This window comes from Pagrus pagrus (assembly GCF_965226575.1).
Source record: "Pagrus pagrus genome assembly, chromosome: 2".
Lineage (NCBI taxonomy): Eukaryota > Metazoa > Chordata > Actinopteri > Spariformes > Sparidae > Pagrus > Pagrus pagrus.
In genome coordinates this window covers 35285574-35307866 of record NC_140186.1, presented here as the reverse complement: position 1 = coordinate 35307866, position 22293 = coordinate 35285574, and positions in this window count along the sequence as shown.

Below are 22293 nucleotides of genomic sequence, written 5' to 3'. Positions count from 1 at the left end.
TGACTCAAGAGCATGGAGGTTTGTATCACAACTTCAGTCTCAATTTCAGTTATATACAAATGTATTATAGTATTTGTTGAAGTATTTTTGTTAACAGTAAAACAAGACTGCATCTTGAATATTTCTTAGTTATTTTCTAGTTGTTATACATCAACAATTTGTCATTTATATAATTAGAAATAATTTAAGTTAAATGGTTTCAAAAAATTGCTAAGTGGCCCTTTAAGCAATACACATTTCAAAGGAATAAAAACATTTAAAAAGTAACTTCCTACACAGTTGAACTGTTAGCTGGGGTCTTATGATGTGTGGTTGTATGAGTTACTTGTCCCTGTCAAAGTGTTACCTGCAGAAGATGACCGTCAGCTCTCCTCCTGCGTGAAGAAGCAGTGGGTAGCCCTGTCAGTGAAGCAGAGCATTGGCACTGACAGCAAGACGTATTTTAGCCACTTAAAAGAAGGCCTAAAAATAGATATATACGTTTAAGTGTATGCTATATTTTAAACTGTTTTGGTGCTTTACATTGCATACAGACAGCTGTCAGCTGTCTCTTGGTCTTATCAATGGACCTATTACTACAGGACACATTTCTAGAGGCAGAGCCCCATTCATTCCTATGAAAGCTCGACTTCCAGCCACGCTCCAGCCGGGGCTCTTCCACATAGCTTCTGCATTGTGCAGTCCATAGAACGTGCGGACTAGAGACTTTCAAGACCAAGCCAGCTAACTTCTTGTTTAGCGCCCGGCTAACTTGAATGAGGTTAAAATAATTTAATCGTGCGGCTCTTCTAGACTTCACCGGCTTCAGAGCCTGGCGCTCCTCCTGGGGGCTTGATCTTATCTCCTCACCATCCTGTCTGCACTCTCCATATGAGCCTATTTAGTATTCATGCAGTCCCATCTGCTCTATCTGTGAAACAGACAGCAGCTGATTCCAGGTCGAAGCTCTGAATCATTCTTTATTTTACTAACATGGTTCATCCAAGGCTTTATTTGTTTAGCACAGAGAAATGCATGAGTATCCCTCCACCAACCAGAGTCATTTCAATCACTGCTTTGTTGTTACGGTCACTTAAAGGCACTGTTTTCCAACCTGTGTGGCTGATGACCCTTTAACAGACCAACAGACTTTTGACAGGCAGCCTCTGCATACTTCTGTAACTTGATGAGGTTAAACATTATTTCTGGTGGTTGGGTTTAAGTAGCAACCTAATAAAAAAAATATTTTACATAATCATAATAAGTTCTTTTTGTTTTTTTCTATTAGCAATTTAAAAAAAAGTCACATCCATATTGCAATGAATTGTGGGTAATTCAATCAGTGAAGTCCAGTAAAGACTGCACATCAAGCAGACTCTCCTAACGTATGTTGCAATGCAGATTCAGGTCATTCCTTCTCTCTCCCTGTAGTTTTGTAGTTAATGAGACATAAGTTAATTCTGTCCTGATCTAATGCATCAGATGGTACTTGTTAATCAGATGTCTATTACTACCACAGAGAAGTGCTGCTTGTGCTACTGTTGACATTACACTGATCCCTTATCTATGTTTCAGCAACCTCTGATTGTGCATTAAGAAAGTATCGTTTTAGACTGCATCAGTCAGAGGCCTTGATGGCATCCCCAAATCTTAATAATTGTTATTTTTGTGCTTCTTATCTCAACAATAATCTATAGCACACTTGTCTTCCAAACTTAGTTTAGTCCAGCAGAGCTTTCTTGATGTCAGCTTATTATTATTATTACTAGTATTGTTGTCATAATTATTATTAGCATACCACAGCCTCTTCAGTTATTTGGATGGCTTGTTATAGATCCATGATCACAAATATGTGCACACGTTTAGTTGCAGATCAGAGCATTATTTGTAATAATAAAGCTCAGGAACGCCCCAATTCCACATTTTTCCTGCAGAATGGTGCAACTTCTGCAGTGTTGCCATGGATTGATTTTTTGGTGCACGGGTTAGGTAGACTTGAGTCTGGTGTTTGTCCCCAAAAGTGGTATAAGTCTGAACACACATGCAGACACACATTCCACGTAGCCTGCCTTTACTTTCTGCCTGACAGCACCCATCTCTTGTTCCCAACTCTACTAGTTAGTGAAGCACATGTATTCAACTAGATAACTAGTTAGCAACCCCTGGGAGGAATATGACATTCCTCTTTTTTCTTCTTTTACTCTGAGGCAGTTAGATCTCTGCAATTTAAATAGGTAAACTAAGATTTGAATTCAGAAAATACACATATATGTATTGTGTATATTATAACATGGTTGTGAAATAACAGGATGGTGTATCAGTTGAAATAAGGTCAACAAAAATACAGACAGAAAATACAGAGACAATTCACACATGTATTGACCATAAGGATATGGTATATGATGCAACATTTTAAGTTTTCAGTTGGTGAGGTAAGGTGTGGCATTAACTACAGTAACAGGTAATTACATTCATGTTTTCTAATCAGGGAGGAAGAGGGACAAGTGAAGAGAAAACAAATACACAAAACATAAGGTTAGTTAATGCATGTCTTCACCGAGCTATATTTTATTTATAATACACTGCACCTACTAAGATAGGGCCATTTAGGTCCAAAGAGAAGAAACTGTTTGTGAAAACTGCTTTGTAGATGTCACAATAAATATGTCAATGATAGGAATACTGTTGGACTTTGAAAGGAGTTTATGGTTTGGAAAGGGCACATTTTGAGCAGTGGCTGGCTTTATTGGCCATTGGGCCGGTTTTGTTACACAGACCTGGCAATCCCACAGGAACCTGAAGAAGTATGGAATCAGATTTGTATCAGTATAATCAAGCAAAACTTCTTAAATATCATACAAAAATAAGAGAGAGATTAAAACTCACTGAATAAAAATAAAGTCATCTCAAAGAACATAACCTCATACTAATTATTTGTGTAATTGTATAACATATTTTCTTTTACATTTCTGATAATATATCCTTTCTTTTGCAGTTCTCCTTCTGACTTTATGATTCCACTGGCAGCACGCTTGTATGCACTGCAATTCTGACACAAAACTCTTGCATGGGTGAGTTGCATGTCACAATTCTTTACAATTAACTCATTTCAGTTGTTGCCAGTTCAATTTTATGTCTATTGACAGAAACAGTTATCAGTGTTTCCCCTATATCCATCTAGCAGCAGCGCACCTCCACTTTTTTTTAAGAGAGGAGAGGAAGAGGAGAGGGGAAGAGAGCAGCGGAGGAGTGGAGAGGGCTGCGTTTTATCTCGTACAGTTAGCCTATATTATTTTGTGCTACGGGCGCTTCATGGAGCTACAGGTCAATTAATACACCTGTGAGTGAAAGCATATAAGAGAGAAAAGAGAGGACGCATTCTTTTAACTTTTGAAACTAACGTTATATTATTTTGTCCTGTCACACACTGAAATGGAGAAACAGAGAAGACTGTCTTAAAAATTTAGAAACTAGAGTTGTATTTTATTCTCGATAATGATTTTACTCATTTTACTGGTGAGTAAAGCATAAAACTTAATATGTCAGCTCAATGATGGAAACAACAAGCATTGGGTAAATGTCAAGCAAGCAATGCTGAATACGAATTCACAAGTATTCTCGCAGAAGGGAAAAAACTGATCTGCAACTGTGTGAGTGGCACACAGTAACGTTACAGCAAAACACAGTCATGTGTTGGGAAAACGCAAGTAAACACTAATCTCTGAAATTAACAACATTTGGTAGATCCATGTTGATTTAAAGACAGTAGGTACTCCACATGAAACAGAGGCACATCCTGGACGCAGGCCTACTGTGCGCGAGGGGCACCGTGACACACAGCAGTTGTCAATCAACGACAGTTGACAGATTCGCTCAGAGATATTTATGATTATTTAGACAGGATTCATTAAAGTTTGTCATTAATTGAAGTTATTTTATCTCTGAAAATGTTGTTCAATTTAAGTAAATCAGCACTGTTTGATAATACAACACTGTGGTGACGCAAGCTAAATCTAGAAAAAAGGAGAGTTAAGAATGAATCATTTAAAAATAACTGACAGCTAGCTAGCCACACCCAGAGGATGTAAGTGATCATCTAGTGGGTGATAGGGGTCACACATAAAATAATAGGCTAACTTGTTTGTCAAATCACATGTGCGTAAATCCAAGGAAAAATAGCTGATTTTGCCCCTGCATGTTTGAATTTTCAGCGATTTAAAAAACTGTCTCTTCAAACATCATCTGTACAACATTTAGCCCTTTTGCTGCCGGCAGACCGATAGAAACTTCCCGGACATCGCACATTGTGAAAATACAAAAAAACTTTGACACCTCTGCTGCTATAACTCCATCCTAGGGGAAACACTAGTTATTCTGGTTTATGCATGGGCAGGGTGTGCTATCTGTCTGATGACACATAAAAAATGTAAGATGTAGATTTTTTCCTTTTACATATTCAAAAGACAACAGAGGAAATGCAACTCACTGAGCCGACCTGTAAGCAAAAAGAAAACGTGCGTTAATCCCAATTGGACTTCTTTAAAATCTCTAAACACGTCAATCATTCATTTTGTATACGCCTGTATTATGTGATAGGGTAGCTTGTTTCTGGTTTTTTTTGTATAATTTGTTCTTTGCACTGCAGCATAAATTAAAACATAATTTTCAACCAATTTCCCATATTAATTTTTCATAAAACAGTGGAGAGGAAAGGAAAATCATGGTATCTCATGACATTGCATTGTTTTTTTTCAAAACTGAATGCTGAAACACAACATGGACAACACAATAATAAATAAATAAATAATAAAAACCTTACCGAAGAATCTCATGTCTGTTACTTCGACTGACTTTTCAACCACTACGTGAATGTGTCACACATGTTGATATGTACTGTAATGGTAGCGCCGCAGCACCGACCAACGCTTGACATCCTGGACCTGTGGTCTGGATTTTGGTTTGAGGACCATAATGCTAATGTCTCACAGTGGCAAATTTACTTTAAATGTTTGAATGTTTCACAATGAAGAAAAGCATCTTTGAGGAGTAGTGGCACCCAAAAGGTCTGTCACACAGTTTCATCGTGTTATAGTTTTTCATCTCGTAAATTTGGCTGACCACACATCACTGACTGAAATCTTTATACAGGCAGCTGTCTCTCTTTGGCTGTCTGCTGTTTTTCCCTCAATCTGTCTTTCTGTCTGCCTCCCTCCGTGGTGTCAAAGCCTTATGACTTCAGGGTTCACAGCCTGAACCCCCCCTACAACAGGAAATGAATAGGATAGCGCTCCTGCATTTATATTAATAACTTTATCAGTATTCACAAATCACAGTGGCCATCTCTCATTAATTTAAAAATGTATCATTTGCATCATGGATGTGCGCTGGATGCCGACATCCTTGAGAGGAAGCTCTGGAAGCTATAGGCAAGGATTCTATAAATCTTCATGTTTGTTGTGCTTTGATCTCAGCCACAAAAGTCTAAAATCTGAACACACACGCTTACACATACACATGGACACACACACAGACACTGAGCACAGTCATTGAAAGGAAAATAAGGGCAAAAATATGTTGAGAATTTTACTTTTGTAATATACTTATTTGAACTTGAGCACTGTATATTGCCCTGCATGCACCACACTGTCTCCTCCAGAAACCATCTATACATAGTCATGGAACTTGAAAAAGTATTAACTTCCATAAGATGTCAGGAAAATGTAACCAAAAAACCTTCAGATGTCTCTGAGATAGTCTTGAATTTTGCATGAGTTTAATAATAATAATAATAATAATAATAATAATAATAATAATAATAATAATATACATTTGTATTTACTATACAATATAAATTACATAACTTTTCTGTAGTAGTGTAGTTATTACAGATTTACTGGAACAGTCTGCCTGCGACATCAACAGGACAAGACAGACAACACTCGTACAGATTATTTTTAAATCTCAACTTTTTCTAAACAATTTACGTACATTTAGGGACATCACAGAAGTATATTTTACTGTAGTTTGTGTGTGTGTGTGTGTGTTATCAAACAGGCACTGCACAGGACAATGAATTCATGTTCATGTCATTCTTATTTTTTTCTAATGAATGGAAGCCTATAGTCACGCTAAAAGACAATTTTGGCATCTTTGCACTTTGGCATCAAACTGTGGAAAGATGAGTGCAGAGAATTCTGCAGCATTCACCGCTGTGAAAGGGAAACACAGTTGAAATGTTCATTGACTTTTGAAATACATTTTTTTAACAGTTTATCTTAAAGTCCTGACACATTATTGTATTGCGGTTAAAATATGAAAAAGAAGACATTTGACGGATACATGCAAGACATTCTACATCCTTCTTCCTAACGGGACTGTGTCAAAAACAGGCAAAATATCAGCATCAATGTGAGAATGGGATTCTACATTGCTCTGCTCAACTTAAGGACTTGTAAAAGTGGTCCCCTACGCTGCTGCACACATCTAATGTTGCACAAGTGCACATATGCATATGTTGAGCGTATGTGTTTGTTTTCTTTTACTGGAAATGTGCTAATATACATTAATACTGGCAGGATCCTTGAAATCACTGCATCTTGCTCACTGAATCACTTGCAGTGAATAATACACGAGGGTAAAGTGTAAATCCATTCAATGTAGATTTATATTTACAATTATGACTACATTTCAAGGTTGAAGCACAGCTCTGTAAAATTCATAATATGAACTATCAGCTCACATGGTTAGAAGACAGTGTAATTTAATGAAAGGAGAACCTTTAAATAATGCTTACGTAAGTGTGACCACTTTTAGGACATTCTCTTTTTAAACTATATTGAGGGAAAATCCAAGAGGGTCCCAACAACACAAAAAAAACAATTAACCATAAACACACTTTGTTGTTCCCAGTATGCCTTTATGTGGACTGTAATCACCCTGTGAACACATCAAGCTTCCAGGGTTGTTTCAGTCCATGTTCATGCTGAGGTCACCTATATAATCCTCTGAAGGCCAAAATACTAATTAATCAGGTGACTCAGGTTAGGTTTTTTTTTTTTTATAAAAGCGGCCCAACCTAGGTGTTCCATATTTTTAGTGCAGGCTTTTATCAACAGCAGCTCAGCGCAGAAAATTTGTTAGTATGTAAATTTCTGAAAAATATAATAAAACAAGTAATAATGTTGTCAAGCCTGAGACAGCACATACCCAATAAAATGAAGATCTGTGCCTGTGCTTGAAATTGGCCAGTAATCACAGGTATGCACTACCACCACGTCTACATTTTACTCTTTATCATACTGGACTGTTTCTATTGCACCATCACTTCTCACAAGCTGTCGGCACTCGTGTCTGCCCTCTCCATATCAGGTTCTCTGGGTGATTCATAATGGCCCTAAATAAACTGCATTATCGGGGGCACTACGTGACACTTACCTTCCCCTTCTCACCTGCCTGCTCCCCTCTGTGATGGCTTAAAGTGCTTAGCACACACAGATGCATCAGGGGACTACCGGCTCTTCTTTTTTTCCACTTTCAGCAATGATCAGGACTATGTTTGCCACCCTGTTGTGTTATTCATCATTTTTTACTGTGTTTTACAATTACATACATTTCTCTATATGTTCACTTTTTCAAAATTCTTTTCACCACTATTCAGCTCACAGCAGCATACAAACTGCATCAATGCAACCAAAACATGTCATACTGCATACTGAAAACATTTGCCCCCAACAGTACTCCTAACACTGGTACTCATTAATGACAATAACAATCACTGACAAAAAGAAGAAATACACTATGTATCATTATTGTCTCTGTAAAAGCACATTTTATTTATTTATTTATTATAAACCCAGATTCAGTTACAACAAAAAATAATGGCATGTCTTTAATGCATGGATTGTGCTTCCATACAGTAGAGATCGGTAAAGTGAGTATGTCACATATGCTGCAATATGCTTTAACAGGGTAATCTTTGACCATTTTTGCAGAGAGTAATTCCAAGTTCACACGATGAACCAACAACCTTCCAATTACTGGACAGCCCGCTCTACTTCCTGAGGAACAGTAAAGTCAACCCAGTCCTCTACATTTGGACTCACATTCTCATTTAAATCAAAGCTTCTGTCCTCTTTTACAATTCACCTGAGACAGAATATTGTGATACCTGGTCCATCCCTGACAATCTTCTGCACATACAGCCACACATCTGGCATTCATTGTGTCCACGAGTGATCTGATCATGTGGCTGGTGGTCAGAAACTTTCTATCTCTATGAGGAAACTCATTTCTCTATGGGTTTGAAGAATGGAGGCTAAGGTGAAAGGATAAATGACAGCATCCTGGGATATGTAAGTTTAATAAGTTTTCATAAAGGCTGTCAAGAAAAGAAAATGGCCCTTTGTGTCCAATTCATTTTTATTTAAAATGTATTTTCCGTAATGTTAGGTTTGGAACATTAGTTTTAATACAAAATTATTTCAATATGCAAATTGATGTAAATACACAGTTGTTTGTGTCGTGAGAAAACAGTTGAGAGGTTTTTAAATGCATCTTGTGTGATAGCACTGAAAAGTGATCCGCAGTTTAATCCACATTGACTTCTGTTGTGCTGACTGTGTGAAGAATATAAAGAACTGAACTCCGCATTGAGAAATGCATGTTAGCAATTGTAAATAAATAAATAGTCTCTGAAAATAGAAATGATTATGTTAAAACTGCCGTTAAGCTGGAGCTATGGTAAAAATGTATCTCATTCATGATTATAATTCAGTTAGACGATAACACTGATCATTAAATGTAATCAAATATCTTAGTCATTAGTTGTCCAAACTATTTATCATTTCTGATTAAACGGGCACTGTGTAGTTTTAGAGAATAAATTCAAACTCGGAATTTTAATATTTACATATTAATGAGGTAATGATACAACTCAGAAATATGTATTTTTACATCACTGAATAAGCTGTTCTCAGAGGAAAATAAGGCCCCAGAACACTGTTTAAAGCTAGAAAGGTGGCAGGGTCCGCCACATATAAACAAAGTAAAACAGTATGAAATTGTGTTGTCCTTTAAGGTCAGTTTGTTTATTCAGTTTATTCAGACATGAAAACAAAAAGAGTTTGTTTATTTAGTTTGTTTAGGCAGAAAAAGAAAATCAGCCAACGAAGATCTTTCTCTTCTCATTAACATTTCTTCACAAAACTATAGGGTGCTCCTTTAATTAGAAATGGTAATAATTACACATCAGGCTTGAATAAATATTTACCAATGATCAATTAGTTTTAGAACAGTATTGATGCCCTGTCAGGTGGAATGCATTCAGTAGTGTGACATTTAATTTATTACTGGCCCCTCTCTTTCATTTTATCCAATTAACAAGCTGGAATAAAACAGTAATTCTGTGGATTTCAAGAAGAGTTTGTTTTCAGCAAGAGTAAAAACAGTTGTGATGTAGCAATCTTAAAATGCAAGAGTCAAACTCAGAGCTACAGTGTAAAAAAAAAAAAGTAAAGTAAATATATCCGTCTACACTGTATGGCCAGAAATCAATTATAGCTGCAGACCAGCATTAATTTATCATTTTTCTCCTATTTCATACCGCACTGTATGTGGAGTTACCTCATAAAAATGTATTTGTTGGAGCGTGGGGGCCCTTTCATTACAGACCTCATCATCTGCACTCAGGTTTCTCAAAATATGAATTTGAGGTAAATAAACATCTTGATTGATTGAGCTTAGTGAGGACTGATCGCTGGCCGCAACCTTGGTATTAAGTTTTTGGGATGTATTACACATGAGTATAAGAGACATCAGATAGACATGAAAAGATCTGTGAAACAATCATAAAATAAAGCTCCTCTGAATGTAATGACTCACTTTTGTTTCTTGGATTCATTGATTGAAGAGACACTAAGTACTGTAGGTAAAAAGTCAGGAATACAGATCCCATTAAACATGCAACTGCTGAGTTTTAATCAGAAAAATCAGAAAAATCCAAATTATATACTTCAGTCTCCAGCAGCCAAAAACTACCATTTATGTACCCTGACAACTGTATCCAAGAGTATTCACTGAAAATCATCAGTATCCAACATCCTCAAACCAGCAACCGTGTGTTCATTCAAGTGTAATTAAGCAAGTCATTACCCTTGTATAATTAGTCAACATTCATTAACATCCTTAAAGGAGTCACTATGTTCTCCAGCCACAAACTTAACCCTGAAACTAGGTTGGAATTTAAGCAGCAGAATCAACAAATAAAATAAAAGGTCACACTTTATGATCACCGTCATTGACGATTAGTCAATTTATAGTGAATTAATCACTGTTTACAAACAACAAACACATTGCAATTGTTTATTGTAAATTCGTAACTGATATTTATAATGCTTTGTAAATGGTTTATAAATATTGTCTATAAACATTATGAGGATGTCATTATAAAGTTACAATTAATGTTTATAAACTCCATGTAAATGTACCATGTATTAATGATTGTTATCATAAAGTGTTACCAAATAAATATATAAAAATAAATATAAAATAAAATTCAAACGCATCGAACAGCAAGAAACTGGTCATCCAGAGATGCCCGTCTCCAATTAACACACCATGTGGGAAAAGCAGTTACACTGCCGCAGTGCCCTTTGGCTACACTTAATGTCTTTCATGCAGAATTAATTTTCAATTTCAGTTTATAGTGGCACATTGTATCAGACTGAACTCATTACATTAACAATAAAAAGCATCTTTTTTAAAAAAAAATAAATAAATAAATAAGTGCACTGATAATTTAACAATCGAGCTAAATTGCAAGGTGTTTAGATGAAAACATCAATGATTTGATCAAAACAGTTGATTTGATCAAGACAAACCCACTGTTAAACTTCTCAGATTGTTCTTGCTGCAAGTTCTGTGTGTTTCACGTGTTTAATATTTGTACTGGTGTGGGACATTCTCAGGGTTCACCAAGCTGACCGTGAAATTGTAGCATCCTTGGTTTGAGTAAAATCAGAGACCTTTGTCTTTCTCTCTGTGAGTTCTCTACTGTGACAGTGTAATAAAGGCTAAAATGTTCCCCAGTCCCTCTAAAAAACACTTACAAAAAGAAAGGCGTCATTGATACGTCATGCCAACGACCCCCATCACTCTTATGATTTCAGTTGGTACACCTGTTGCTAACTTAGTGTGCTTTCTTTTATCAAGTTTCTTTTTTGACAAGTTGGTTAGCAGTGAGCGATGAGAGAAGTGAGACAAAAATGCTAAAAAAAAACAAAATGCAGTGAGAGGAGAGTGGAACAGATCACTGAGGGGCTGTGATTAGTGGCCTGTGACTGACATGTTGACCAGTGCACATGTTAAGTGATGCAGTTGTTACTGTCAGATAGCATCCATGACTGATGAGGATGTTTGTCAAGTTTTCAATTAAAGCGCAAAATTAAGTCTATTACACTTTTATCACTATGATTAAAAACATGACTGAGATTATTTTCATCAACTCTGATTTTTTTCTCATTTCATAATTTAATCAAAGTTTCATCTCTCCCTACATTTCCACTTATCAGAGATAAAAACTGAATAAAACTTTGGTGTGAGTGTGCAACAGTATACAGCACCACCTTCTTCAGCAACCATCTGCTTGCTGAAGTACCCTTGAGCAAATCTCCAATCAGCTGTCTCACTCTGCACCAGCTGACCATTCAAACTCTGACCTGATACAAAGCTACGATATGGAGTTTCCAATTAACAACAGCCAATAAGAACAGGACATCCACATGAAGCCATTGATGCTTCAGCATCCGTACTCAATGGACAACTTCTCACACACGCACCTGCACGCTCAAACAAAACCTCCTCTCCACGAGCCCTGAGAGGATCCAGCTGAGACATTCATCTCCATAAAAGTCCTTACCTTGAGCAGCCGCTTGCTCCTCTCCGCCGCTTCTCCGCTTCAACGGGAGACCAGATGCTCTGCTGCACCCCGTGATCCGCCGCGCTCTGCTCCTCTTCTCCTCCGTCAGCACATATGTGTGTGTCTGTGTGTGTGTGTGTGTGTGAGAGAGAGTGTGTATGAAAAGAGAGTGGTAGAGGCAGAGGGTGTGTATGTCAGCGATTGTGTGTGTGGATTACCAGGGGGAGCGCGAGCCTGTCAGTATCTGGATGTAGTCTGGAGGATAACGGAGAGGGAGTGTTGTGTCATTATGAAGGCTGCTCTCTCTCTCTCTCTCTTTCCCTCTCTCTCTCTCTTTAACCCTTGTTGAACCAAAGATGAGCCCAACTGACCTGATCACACTCTTAGTCTGTCAGAAGAGGCCGTTCTTCATGCAGTATATTATAGTTTATTTGATGTATTTATTCCATTATTTAGGGTGATTTATAGATTTCAGTCACAAAAATAAGTAAAAACATAACAGTAAAACTATTCTGAAAAATTGACAATGCTATATTTTAAAAATTATGAATTCAAGTCATAATTATTACTATGAGTTCTTTCTTTCTTTCTTTCTTTCTTTCCACTCTCATTCTGCTCAATTATTTCAGTCTTCACTACCATCCTCTGTCCTTTATTAAAACACTTTCTATAAATCTTGATTCTCCATTTTACATATCTGTCCTTCATTCCTGCTGATCAGAGCAAAAATGTACATATGTTTAATCAAACTGTGTGTGTGTGTGTGTGTGTGTGTGTGTGTGTGTGTGTGTGTGTGTGTGTGTGTGTGTGTAAAGCAGTGTTACAGGAGGAGAATATTTATTTTGTGTACCAAACAAAAGAAATCTGTGTTGCTGTACAGGCCGCTAGAAAAACGGATTGATTACACTAGGCACACTGTATTTTTTCGGGGCCCTCATGCATGCGCATGTTGACATTTGGTAAACACACTAATTGACTTAATTATTATTATGTTAATTATTTAGTTTCAGTTTGTTCAGAGATTTCATTATTATTAATATTTTTTAAATATATGTTATTACATTACTTGATAGGCAGTTGATTTTCACGGTCCCCATAGTGGCAAGGAAATCATGTGAATGTCTGATCCTGCCAGGACTGTTAAGTGGCTGCTTAATACAGTATTTTTACATTGGCTCGTATATTATTGTATTATAGCAGCGATGAAGATAGAAATCTAATTCCTGTTTTTGGTTTTTGTTAAAATAACTATTATTGAACTGGCAAGTAAACATAAAAAAGAGTTGGCAGGTAAGACAAATGATGTTCACCACATATAAAAGGAGGAGAAAGTTAGTAAAAAGAACAGAAAGAAACAGATAGAAAGATACTGAGAACTAAACAAATGTTAATGGTTTTACAAAGTTTTCAGAAAGATCCCACAGACCATACTTGGATCCACTGAGCATGCTTTTTCCATCTCTTCCTCAACACTTCCTAAACTTTTGGACCTTAGCTGCTTTCTAGTACTCCAAAATTAATTAGCAGCAACTGAAAATACACTTTCTGATATATTAGAGATCCAGGAGTTATATGTCACAGTTTGGTTGGGTTTAGATCCTTAAACATTTAGAGCATTAAACATGTGTTAGAAAGAATAACTTCTTCCATGCGTATTTTATTCCAGTCTTTTTTCCAAGTCAGTTTCCAAATGCAAAAGACACCTGTATAAATTTAGACGAAGACATTAGGAAGATTTGATAGTAACAAATAAAGGCCTTCTTAACAACTTCAATTTAACTATGGATTTGTGGGTTTACAAAGGTAATGAAAAAAGAGCACAAACCCACAAGTTGGTATGGCGAGCATCAGAAAGGTCTCTCAAAAATCTCAATCTTTTGATCTGACATGGTGCAAAAAACAGAACTGGAGTTTGTTAAATGTTGTCTCAAGTTTTAAATGTTCCTTCATTGAGCTGTGGCACATCACGTCATGGATTTTAAGAATGTTCTCACAATATGTTAGCTTCCAGCTGTGCAAACTGATAGGTGTGACACATGCTTTGTCAACATTATTGACAGTCTTAACTAGTCGGAAGACAATATGAAAATTTAATTAATATCCTGTCCAAATAATTCTTAAATGATCTCATTAATAATCAAACATGCTTAAAACTCTTCTATTGGAGTCACTTGAGCTTCAAATTTAGGAAAAAAATATATTTGTTGTATTACAAAAAAGACACGTTTTTATTGTGACCAACTTTTTTGTGAAAAACAGACAATCTTAAATGAGGTAACATAAAGCATACCTACATAAATAAAGGGGCACCTCACCTCCCTTTCATTCTTGAGTTTGGAATCCAGAGTAGTTCCACACATCTGATTTAACTTTTTATGTGTAGGATACTATGAGCAGGCCGAGCCTTCAGCCTTGTTAACAGGCTTAGGATTTTGGTATGATTGGAAAGATGTGGGCTCCTATTGTGATGCGATGTTCCTAATTAAAAATACATCAGGAAATCAATGTATTACTGTTTATTGTCAAGCTAGACAGCTTTTGCAAGTCACTCATGTGAGAACATTCACTGTTTTCACTAATTCACTAATTTTGATTATTGATGGCCTGGGAGTTAATAAGGGACAAGAGTGGGAAGAAATAGCAATACATAGAAAAAAGCCAAGAAAAATTCAAAGAGGAAGAATAGATTTAGCAAACCAGGGCAGCAAAATAGTGAGTTTTTCTCTCAAAGTAATTATAATTATAAGGCTTCCCTTGTTGTCAGATTTTTTATCTGTCACATGCAAACTCAAACCTGAGTTACTAGAATAGGGTCAGATCTTGTCAGACCATTTTATGTCTAAATAACATCTGTTTTTCCACTGCCTATATGATGCCTTGATGGACAAGAACAAAAATATTCAGAATCTTAACACTGGGATGGGTGTGTCCATTTTAGCTAAGAATTGTTAGCATGTGCCCCTCTGTGAACTGCAGTGCTCAGAATCTGCCAAAACACCTGGAAAAAGCTGTTGAGCAGATTTTAAACTCTTTAAATACACTGAATTGTTGACTATCTTTGTCCAGATTTAAACCTTGAGTTGCAGACTGTTTGCAGTTTGAATGTTCTGTTCTCACTCAATAGATTTCTGGTAAAACAAATAAACAAACGAAAAAATAGGTGGTATAATTTTTTGACAGTGAGTGTGTAAAGGCACTGAAGCCAAATATTTGATATGATTGATGTCAGATTCAGATTCAGTTGCTTTTTCTGAACTTGTTTCGTCAGAAAAACAAATTCTGGTGCAAGCTCACAGAAATATAAGTTGGCACTTAAAGTGGGTGTAATTTCAAGGAAATCCGCCAAAAAGATGTCATAAAATGACCAGCTAACTGTAAAATAAATAAACCAGCAAAACTAGTGTTGTATAGTTCAATAGGTTTGGATTAAAAATATAATTGTGCCAATAAGTTTGATCTGTCCCTATAGCTGTAAAAAATATAGAGAGAGAGCTTTGATGTATTCATATTTATAACAAAAAAAGAATATGTTTGGACTTTCCTTTGTAAAAGCATCAGACCTAACAGACTGTAACCTAAGTTAATCTCCAGAAGACCATAAACAGTCAGCTCAGAGATAGATGTATACATCTGAAGATGTATTAAATCATTTTTGCATTTCCTGTGGCAGTTATTTACACTTTGTTAAATTATCACAGAACATGATGAATGACCTGATTATCATAAAAGTTCACTCTTATAACACAAAGTAAAAGCAATGTGTTCATTTTCAATCAATTGAGGATGACAATCTTATCACAGCGCTGTAAATTAAATAAAGGAGCAGTGGTTTGATGAAATATAGAGCCTGAAATAATTCAGCATCTGTTGTTTCCTTACCTTTGGTTTGTTTGGGGCCTGTCAAAAATACAAATCAAAGGTATCACTCCATGTTCAAAAGTGGTGTGGGTCTTCAACATCTGTAATTCTAGGCAATGGAATGAGGGGATTGTATGGGGTCAGAGCATATAATTAAGGTGGGAAAAAAACCCCATTAAAATTAATATAATCTCATTTGTTAGTTAAAATGTCTTGCTGCAAGTACATTTTTAACAAGGCTAAGTATCATTTCAAAAGTGGTAAGGACATGTACAGAAGAGGATCAGGGCTCCCAGGGGCCCCAGTTTAACACCTGTGATATAAATTAAGAAATTGATATTTTTTATAACAATATAATACTTGGGATTCGGATTTGTTACTGAACTGTTCTTTACATGTATTCACACTGAATCATTATTTTTGGGTGACGGGTTAATTTGGTATCAATTTCAACATTTCATTTTACAGCTCAAAGACTGACAAAGATTTCATGACAACAGAGTAGTGGTTTGAAGTAGATACTGTATATTGGACCTCATAATTGAAATGGTATTATTTTGTCTGGTAAGACTTTATTATAACCATCATTAATAAATTAAAATTGTATAGTTAATTTAACTTTAGTTAATAGTTATTTCACTGTTAACAAACAAAGAAATGCTTTATAAATCATTTATTAAGCAATTGTGTCTTTGTCTTTATAATGACTATCCAAATAATGTTTATAGATACACTTCACAGTATTTATTAATATCATTTTTAACGGTACTATAAACAGCTGCTTTTCATTGTTTGCTAACAGTAAAATATTTTCATATTTATTATAAAGTGTTACCTCTTGTCAAAGTACATGGAAAATTAACTGTAACTGAAAATCTATCTCACTGATTTGATATCTTTAGCTGCACACCTTCATCTACTTCATCATTTCCTTACAATAAAAAACATCTAATATTTCTAATATGAAACATCTGGCTACATTTTTACAGCTTTAACAGAAAGCACAAATTTCATATACAGACAATATTATAAAAATGATCTATGTATACCCCTTGATAATCTATAAAATTATTTAGCTTGTGATATTTACAAAATTCTAGTCATATTTGCATGAAATAATATATCAAATCAAATTTCAAATAAAATTTTATTTGTATAGCCCAAATTCACAAATCAAAGTTTGCCTCAGAGGGCTTGATATATATTTATATATATATATAATCTATAGTATTCAATGTCTTACTAACAGAGATAAAACAAAAACGTGTTTTAACCAAAATGATCATTCCTCCACCATTACAAATCCTTGTATATAGCTGAAATAGTTTTATAGTGCTCATTACATAGTGGACATATGGATATTTTCTGTGCTACAGCTTCTACAACTAAAGATGAAATATCAGCAATATTAATAAAAACATTGGCTGCATTTTAAGTAAATTAATATGAACACTAGCTCAATTTCCTGCAGTCATTTTACTTTATGAAGGTAGTACTAACTTAGTAATTGGAATCCACGTAATATGAAATTATGGAGATTTAATATAACTTGATTAAGAAAGGATACTCTTATTGATCATTGAAAAGAAACACTCTTCTTTATGTCTCCCTGGTTTATATTCATATTCTGCCCCGCTGGAAGGCAACAGAGGTAAAAACTTCAATGCTTTGATCCTATTTTACACATGAGATTCCACCTGATATTGTTTGACAGACATAAAGACGTCACGCAGACAGGAAAAAGCATGTTTTGAGATGTGCAAGTTGGCGAGCCTCGATGGTGTGCTGGGACTAAGGGAGATTTTTAATATTGTGTGGATAGCACTGGGACAGTGAATGGGTGCTGAGGAGGAGAAATTGCCAAGACGGGGTTTCATTTAGTCAACAGAGAGCGAAAGTAATGGGATGCACACACATTCACATCTGACTGCACGCACAACTTTGAAGTTTTGGATGAGAAAGTGTCTGTGTATACTCAACCACACACACATATTATTGTGTGTTAATGAAAAACTGTAACTCATAGTAGACACACAGCAAACAGACACACACAGTTTCTTGCAGAAAAAAGGTCTTTTGTGCATGCAGATACACACACATGCTGTTGATGCGTGCACATGTGCACACACAGGCAGAGTCCATATGCACAGCAAGTGCTGCGTTTCCGTAATCAGCAGTAAGTGTTCCATGGTGAGTCATTGGCAGTCTCTCCATCCATTTAGGTATGAGCCTCAGCAGACTACAGCTGCCTGCTGTGTTTATTAAAAATATAACAGTCCTATTATACTCATTAGGTTATTTCTCGCACTGACACAGATAGCACAGAAAGCCATATACACATGGAGCGGACATTCCCAAAATGAACAGACTGGTACATGGCTTTGATACTGGTCTTTGATCAAAATCAGACATGGTCTGGCCAGTGGTTCCATCTTTGATGTAATGGAAGTTCCTCCCTGACCACAGACACTCAATGTAGTTTTATTATTGTCAGAATGATTACATGATATCAGACCTGAGAAATCACCTCAGGTCAGTGACGGAGAATTTAATAACACAGTCTGTAAAACCTGCATTAAAACCTGCCAGAGTACAGCAGAGCCTGGTTTCAATGGAGAGCACTTGTGTCTCATGATGGCCTAAATCAGGGTTTACAAGGCCTGCAGTCCATGCTGTCAGACTCCAAAGGCCCCACTCTCATTGGCTGTCCTCAACCAGAGTCAATAACATAATTGTACATACACTTCTTGAATGACGAGAGTGATGTTTGTAACATGGGTTTTTATCAATCCCTTGTGCTTGTTCTTTCTTGTTGGACATACAGTGAGACTGTATAACATAATTATTGAATATTGCGCTTTTGTGACTAGTTTCATATATAGAGACCTAATGACTAGGGCAAGGCATCGATCAAAAGATGTCTTTCTGGTCAAAGTAGCTCTTCAACCTGTTAAAATTAAAATACTTTCAAAACGTCTGGATTTTTTTTAAGATTGTTATTTGCATCAAAATCTGACGGGGGTAACATCTAATAACAACTGTCATAATAAAAGTTACATTCAGTTAATTAAACTTTAGTTAATAGTTACTGTTACTGTTAACAAACAAAGGACTGCTTTATAAACCATTTATTTAGCAATTGTCAAGGTTTCTAAACATCAGTTGTAACTTTATAATGGCCATCCAAATAATGTTTATCGGTGAACTTCACAGTACAGTATTTATTAACCAATTATAAAGTGTTACAAACATCAGTAACAACTTTACTATGAACAATTGCTTACCTAATGGTTCATAAATAATCTCTTTGTTTGTCAACAGTCTAACGATTAAATAAGGTTTAACTTTGGGACTCCTATCTGATCAGAATATAGAGTACTGTGGTCTCTTATCCAGCTTGAAGATGTATATCACCTTGTTACACGAAAACAACTGTAAGACTTTTATTTGGCTCTGACTCGGTGCTCTACCCGGGAGAACACACAGAGTCTAAGAGTTGTTCGACTTTTTCTGGCCTATGAGCTGATAAGTTATTATAGCTCAAGCAGGTAGGAAGTTATTCAGCTGTCTTGCGAAGTACACGAAAGTACTTCAAAGGTCCACTTTTTAAGAAAGTAGATTTTGCGTCTCATTCACAACTCGTCAAATACTAAAGCTTTGGCATGGCATCTGACCCAACCAATGATCCTAAAGCGTCAGTATTTAACAAGCTGAGACTCAAAAATCAACTTTATTACAAAGTACCCTTTAACTTAGATCTTTATATTTTTTAATTAAGGGTTATGGTTATGGCTATGGTTAGGGTTTCAAGTATTCACTTCAAATTCAAAGAGATCCAGAACATCATAATGTCTTAACTTGCATTATAATTCGGTGCCATTTACAGTATACTGAGGTAGCCTCGTAGTTATATCAATGTCTGTATGAAGTCAACATCTGACTGTCAACTTAAATAAAGTACAGTTTTTTCATATTTCAACAATAGTTATTGTCAGTTTTAACATTGAATTTGAGAGATTAGAAATAAGTGCTCTATTATCAAATACATGTAAAATCAGGGCTGCATTTTAAAATAAAATGCATAACAGAGAGCTTTTGAAATATGTGCCTCTTTAATAAAGAATTAAACAAATAAAATAAAATAAAATGGGTACCTTGCCTTTTTCTTTTTCATCTTTTTCTAAAAACCCTTTTTCTAACTTAATTTTATGTCTCACTCCCCCACTTTCTCTTGCTGAGTGAGAGAAGTGAACTCTAACTTTTATTTTCCCTGCCCTTAGTTTGGATTTGAGGGGGTTTGTTTGCTGATAAAAGACTTTGCTGCTTGGTCTCATAGTGGAGCTTTTAATATTCGCCACGGTCTCAGAACAAATGAGACACACTGGTTTTAAACTGCCGTGTGAAAACTGAACATGTAAGAGTCTTTCTATTCATGATTAAAAGCTGTTTTTATTGTCCCCTTTTCTCTTTTTAAATCTCGCCTTGTGAAATACCTCTTCTCTGACTCACTCAGTTTTCCGACCATTGTCTCTCACCTGTGTGTGTATCTAACTCACTGACTCGAGCAGCCAAAGCTTGTCTGAATGCACAGGTTTGATCGGCTAAGTAGCATCATGTGAGATGATTTACAGTGCATGCAATTGGTCGGTGAGCTTCTTAGGTTGCAAATTAATTGGTTACAGGTCTGGGTCCAGGTAGGACGGTGACTGGGTCCTGACCCAGACCTCGGTCCACCTATTAGTGACCTCTGGTCTAGACTTATGTGCATGTACAGTAGTATAAAATCACAACAGTAACATTTAATTCTTAGCTTAGCAGCTCTCGATGGCAATTTACAATTGTCTTTGACAAGCCATGAGGAATCTATTTTTCTCATGACTCAATAATGACTAAGGCTTGAATCAATTAAATCAATTAAGGATCAATAGAAAAAAACTCTAAATACCGCAATGTGCTTTCTATGACAAATACATAACCTCAATAATATAACAGTGATCATAGACACACAGTCATTCTGTCATTATTTCTCTCTCTCATTCTTTCTTTTTGCCATTCATCGCTCTCTCTCTCTCTCTTTGCTCTCTCTCTCTCTCTCTCTCTCACACACACACACACACACACACACACACACACACATATCAGCCTGCTGTGCTTATTAAATAGTTCAGTTTGCTAAGTAGTGGGGGACTCTGTGACCTATCTGCTGATAAAAAGAAAATGGCAGCCACATGCGCACCCACAGACATAGACACACACACACACACACACACAGGCACACACACACACACACACACACACACACACACACACACACACACACACACACACACACACTGCCTAAGTTGCTGCCTATGCTAAGTATTGAGGGACTGTGGAAGGCTCTCAGCTCATAAAGTGAAAATGTAACAAGGCAGACAACACTCCATGTAATAACTCTGACGATCGCCCTGGCTTGCGGAACAGCACACAAGAGGGTTTGTGTGCATGTGTGTGTGTGCGTGTGTGTGTGTACCGGTTGATTGGCTGAGCGGGTTGGAAAGTGGTGGCAAGGGGGAGAGGCAGTCGCCTCACCTCAAACAGAGAAAATAAAGTCGGTTTTATGATTATTATTGGAATTCCCCATTCTGATGCTACTAAGGCTAAGTGAGCATGGCGTACAACCCACACACATGCACACACACACACACACACACACACACACAGATGTTTTGAGAGTAAATGCATGAGCTTTTGACACACACTTTTCCACACTGTCACACGCATGTAGATGTGACACAGACACACACTCATATTCACAGTCCAATATTTTTAGAGTAAATGAGCATAGCTTATGACACACACATTGTGTCTTTCACTTTAATTCACCCTGTCTCACCCTCTCTCTCTCTCTCTCTCACACACACACACACACACACACACACACACGCACACACACCAGTCCAGACCAATATTTTGAGTTTAAATGAATATAGCTTATGACAAGCAGAAGAGACATTCACTGGAGACAATTACCATTCCTTAGTGTCTAAAGGAAGTCATGCACAGTAGCACAAAAACAAATGCACACACATACTGTATATACATGCACATACACACACATTCACACATATGGACTACCACACATATTTCTCCCTGACTGTGCTGACAGGACTGTCCGTAGTGGGCCTTTGTTAGTTCTGGTTGGGCAGCCTTATTTATTGTGTGTGTGTGTGAGAGAGAGAGAGAGAGAGAGAGAGAGAGAGAGAGAGAGTGTCTGTGTGTGTGTGTGTGTGTGTGTGTATTATTTATACATAAACAACCTTTGTGAATCTTGACAGTGATTTGCGCAGCCTCGAAGCCTGTTGTATTTCCACTGTGACTGGTTCATATTATTATGTTTTACCCTTACACTCACATCATGCTAATTAAGTTTTAACACTAATTTCAGAACATGAAAAATTCACTTTGGAATCAGGTTTATTTATCATAAAACCAAATTTTTCCTCCACCATTTTACATGTATTTTATTGATCTTTCTATATGTATATATATATATGATAAAT